The following is a 4,979-nucleotide window of genomic DNA, read 5'->3' on the forward strand; positions in this document are numbered from 1 at the left end:
ACTATTCTGTGTGTCACTCACCTTGCTCACACCACATGTGTTGATGCATAGTGAGTAAAAGCCCAAGATCAATCGAGTCAATAATCTGTGGAGAGAGTTCCTACTTTATGAACTCCCACACCTTCTATCATTTGAAGCTCTCCCTGACCAGGGATAAGAGCATGAGGCACACCCCTCATATCCTTTCATCTGCTTCACCTTGGCTCTTAATGTCAAGGTTAAGAGCACCATTAACCCTATTCCAGTTGGCTTCAATGCCTAACCCTTTGTATGAGCCTGATGCTTGGTTATAGAGTGTGCTAAATGACTTTGGTTGATTGATTACTTAGTTCATTTGTACATGTCTGCTTGCATGCTTTGTGCATTTATCATCATTAATTTCTCATTAGTGCATGATCATTTCATTTGTCTTTGTGACATATCTTTGTTGTTTGCCCATTGAGGACAATTGTAAGACCATTCATTGGCCATTGTTCCTATGATATGGAAGTGAGTATAAGACCATTTCATTGGCCACTCATCTTCTCTTTGCTTGATGCATTTGCTTGTTGTATGTGAGGATGCAATTGTAAGTCCATGTAATTTGGCATTTGTTTTCCTATGATCATGTGTTGGAGGTTAGAGTAAGCCCAGATAGATTGGCATCTGACATCCAAGTTGTCATACCCCGATTTTGGTCCTGAATTTTTTTGGCACTTGGCCTAAAGTTCATTTGCATACATTCGTTCCCAAATCCATGTTTTTTGTTACACATTGATCATTGCCTATGCCTTTTGATCATGATGCTTTTGACTATAAAATGGATTTTAATCACTTGACTTTTGTAATTTTTCAATATTTGATTTTAATTTCAAATCAAGTTTAAAGCCAAATTTCAATTTAATTTTAATTGTTATCTTTACTAATGATTCAAAACTCTATTTGATTTTAATTTTCAAATAGATGTTAGAATTGATGTCAAAAGTAATCTTAACAAATTATTGGATTAATTTGATTTTAATTGGGTTTTATACTGATTTTTTATTATTATTTAAATTGATATTTAAATTAGTCTTGGATTATTTCTAAAAAAATCCATTTTATATACATTTCAAAATCAAATTACAAATAACATTTCAAGTACATTTGCACCATTCACCCCTTTGTTCGATGTTTGTCACTTATGTTATCATTCACATTCTGTTGTCATGTTCCTAGTCCTCGCTCATTTTAATGAATTTTTATGCCAAATGCTAGCATTAGATTCATTCAATCATTCATATTCATTATACATTCATTCATGATTAAAATAAATTCCGTGTTTTTCCCTGTACGCATTTCATACACATTTCATACAAATATGACATTTCGTAACAAAACCAGGAAATATTGACTTGAATTTGGATTTCTGAATTGGAATATCTTTTTACTACAAACATAAACAATAATTAACATAACAGCAATACAACAGCCAGTATAAAGTAATAAACCAACAGCCCTCCAATGCATTGAAGATCTTACAATAGAGAGAAATGTGCAGTTCAGGCCATCATGGGGATATTGAATTCTCTTGTCAAAGCCTGGCATTGTGCTGCTGCTGAGTTGCCTGGCCGATTGATCATTAATCCTGACAACGAACCTTTCTTGCTATCATTTTTTCCACAGATACACAAACGTTTGATTGACCTTATCAGATTACCGGCAATTGATGCTCAGGCAGCTGCTATAGGTGCACTCGTCAACCTGCAATCCATATTACTCAAAGTAATTAACACAACACATCCTGTTCCAGAAGTTTGCCGGAAAGCTGCCATGATATTAAAGAGTTTTGTTTCTGAGCCACAAAACAGAATTTTGTTGCTAGCCTATGAGAATGCTTTTTCTGAGATACTTTTCACAGATAGCAAACATTCTGACACGTTTGCGAGGATATTGTATGAACTAACAACTCGACCAAGTAACAAAGTGGCAACAACTCATGGCATCGCATACAGAGTTAGCTGAAGAAGGAGCTATTCAAATTGTAATAATTAAATCGACCTGTGACAGAATATTATCACAACCGCTCGCAGACATAGGTGGGAAGGGATTGTTCACAAAAGAGATAGATGAAGCACTCATAAATGAGGACATTGCCATTGCTGTTCATTCAATGAAAGATGTTCCTACATACTCACCAGAGAAAACTATTTTACCGTGTAACCGTCCATGAGAGGATGTTAGAGATGCATTTATATCATTGAGTGCGGCTTCACTAGCTGATCTACCGGCTGGAAGTGTTATTGGTACTGCTTCACTTAGACGAAAGTCGCAGATCCTTCACAAATGCCATCTCTAGCTGATCTTGAAACAAACTCAGGTGGTTCTAGCTTTGACGTGGTCATAGTCAATCGAACAATTAATCCTGCCCTGGACGAGCTGGTGCAAATTGCACATTGTATAGCATTGGACTATCCTGTCATTGAGATCAGTATTTTGGTGCAAAGGCTTGCCGAACTTGTTACGAGCCATAGGGGCGACCCTGTAAAGGATGTTAATGTTATATTAGCAAAATGGGCAGAAAGAATTACAAAATTAAGAACATCTCTTCACACAAGTGTACTACCTCTTGGGTCCTTAGATGTTGGGCTCTCTAGGCATCACGCCTTACTTTTCAAGATATTAGCAGACAACATTAAGATGCCTTGTAGACTTGTTGAAGGCAGTCATTGCACTGGTGTTGGTCCTTCTAAAATTCCTAATAAAGGAAGTCCAATCAACGGGAAAATTTGCCGCCTTCATATGGTAATTCTTTGTACAAAGGTACTCTTGGAATGAGTACTGTGGGTGATGAGACAAGATTGAATGTCAATGTTGTGCCATACGCTCCATGGCACAAAATCCCCATATATGTGCAACTTGGGCAGAATCTGGTCACGTACAGGTCTGGGACATAAGCTCTCATCTCAATGCTCTAGCAGAGACAGAATCGGGAGTTGTCCAAGGAGTTGATGTAGTTCAGGCTCCACTACAAAAATTTGAGCACAAAAAAATGAAGGTTATGCTATAGACTGGAGTCCTCTTGTACCAAGAAGGCTTATATCTGGGGATTGCAACAATAGTATTTACCTTTGGGAGCCTACATCTGCTGCAACATGGAATATTGACACAACTCTTTTTACTGGACATACCGGTAGTGTTGAAGATCTGCAATAGGAGCCCTACAGAACCTAATGTTTCTGCTTCTTGTTCTGTTGACAAAACCATTGCAATATGGGATACTCGTGGGAGGTCACCAGCTGCGTCTTTTAGATCACATAATGCTGATGTGAATGTTTTGTCATGGAAAGGTTGGCTAGTTGTATGTTGGCGTCGTGCAGTGATGATGGAATTATATCTGTTCGTGATCTCAGATTGCTTAAGGAAGGAGATTCTGTGTAGCCCATGTAAATTCTAACAGAACAACCATAACTCAACCGCCATCGTAGCACTACTCACCTTGAACCTCAACCTCATCCATTCCTGCGTTAACCAATTTTCACTGCAGTAAAGGATAAATTAATCAGTCAAAGCGTTAAAATTTCAAGGAAATTCCCAAATTAGAATTGGGACAAAAGCAAAGAAGAAAGCTAAGTACAGATTACCATTTTCGAATTATAGCATCAAAAAAGACAACTCGTTTCTGAGCAGCAAAAGCGATTCTGGAAACTTTCTCCTTTCGAACCTTTGAGCATCAAACCGAAACCCTAAGCTGCAGGATAAATAGGAAAACGAGTTGGTGAGAAGAGAGAGGATTGGAAAAGGAAACCCTAATACTCAGAGGCGGCCAAAATACCAAAAAACCTAATCCCAAAATCAAAGCGAAATCAATTTTTTTGAAGAGGCGAAGAGAGAAGACTCAATCCTTACCTGAACCGTCGCCACCGCCGAAGGTGAGCCCTTTTTGTCTTAGCCATGGATTCTAGCATCGTTTCAGAGAGATTGAGTGAGATGTGAGCGATTGGGGATGGAATGGTTGCGCCTGAGAAAGAGAGACGCGATTAGGAGAGATTGCGAGAGAGAGTCTCGTCTGAGAGAGAGCGACAAGGAAGGGGATTCGCAGCATGAGGGCGATGAGGGAGTGTTACTGTTGATACCATTTTCTTTCTTTTTCTTTTATTTCATTTTTTGAAAAGAAATAACATTTAAGCCACTTAAAAAACCATTAAAAAAATTTAATACTTTAGTTTTTCTTTGCACTTTTTATTAATTAGTTTTATGTTTCCAATCCATCAGAAACCCAACAGCCATGCGGCTGGGTTTAATCACTAGTAGACTAACAGTTCTTTTTCTATTTAGTTTTTTTATTTTACCCCTTTTTTTAATTTACCTTAGTTTATACATTTAAGTTAGCAGTAAAATATCAGTTAGTTAGTAAGTGGTCTGGTGGAGGGGAGTGGCTTCTAGATCTTTAGTGTAGTGGGTTCGATACTCCTAGGTGTAGTTTTTCTTTCTTTTATATTTATGCTTTATTATTCATATTTCTTTTTTTATTATTGTTTAATAATATAGATTTGTTCTTTCTTTTAATTGCATCATGTGTTCGAAACCATTTGAAAACTATAAAAATCATACTTTTCTCGATTTAATATCGAGCCCATTTTTCACACCCTTGTAAGTCGATTGCTTTTTAAGCATCGCCGTCAACCTCACATAGCTTACTCTTGGGCTTTCTTACAATGAGCCGGTTCTCTTGCACTTACACTCATACTTTTGCATTATTTGTTGTTTGGGCCCGATTTAATTATTTCATTATTTTTAATCCCCATTTGACAAAATGTACCCCATTCCCCCGATGTGTAATAATCTTGTACTATTTTATTTTTTTATTGTTTGGGTGTTTAGTTAGATACTAACACAAGAATAAAATCAACAATTTCAAAAAATACAAAAAAATATGACTCGATTCAACGTCGAGTATTTTTCTCAATAAACAAATCAATTCCTTTCTCTCTCCTATTTTATTCCATTTCTTTCAAACT

The 4,979-nt window shown here is 37.0% G+C and overlaps 1 long non-coding RNA gene across 3 annotated transcripts; it reads right to left on the reverse strand.

Moving 5' to 3' along the window:
* Positions 1 to 1,366: 1,366 nt before the first annotated feature.
* LOC127092761 (uncharacterized) lies at positions 1,367 to 4,081 on the reverse strand. Of its 3 annotated transcripts, none has more exons than XR_007792279.1 (6): positions 3,868 to 4,075; positions 3,603 to 3,709; positions 3,088 to 3,499; positions 2,585 to 2,986; positions 2,175 to 2,500; positions 1,367 to 1,722 (listed from the first exon to the last, which is right to left on the reverse strand). It is a non-coding gene; the product is annotated as an uncharacterized LOC127092761 (long non-coding RNA). The 3 variants fall into 3 exon arrangements; XR_007792278.1 differs by having other exon boundaries at positions 2,157 to 2,500; XR_007792277.1 differs by having other exon boundaries at positions 1,367 to 2,500; positions 3,868 to 4,081.
* Positions 4,082 to 4,979: the final 898 nt, after the last annotated feature.

Source organism: Lathyrus oleraceus, chromosome 6, assembly GCF_024323335.1.
Source record: "Lathyrus oleraceus cultivar Zhongwan6 chromosome 6, CAAS_Psat_ZW6_1.0, whole genome shotgun sequence".
Classification (NCBI taxonomy): Eukaryota; Viridiplantae; Streptophyta; class Magnoliopsida; order Fabales; family Fabaceae; genus Lathyrus; species Lathyrus oleraceus.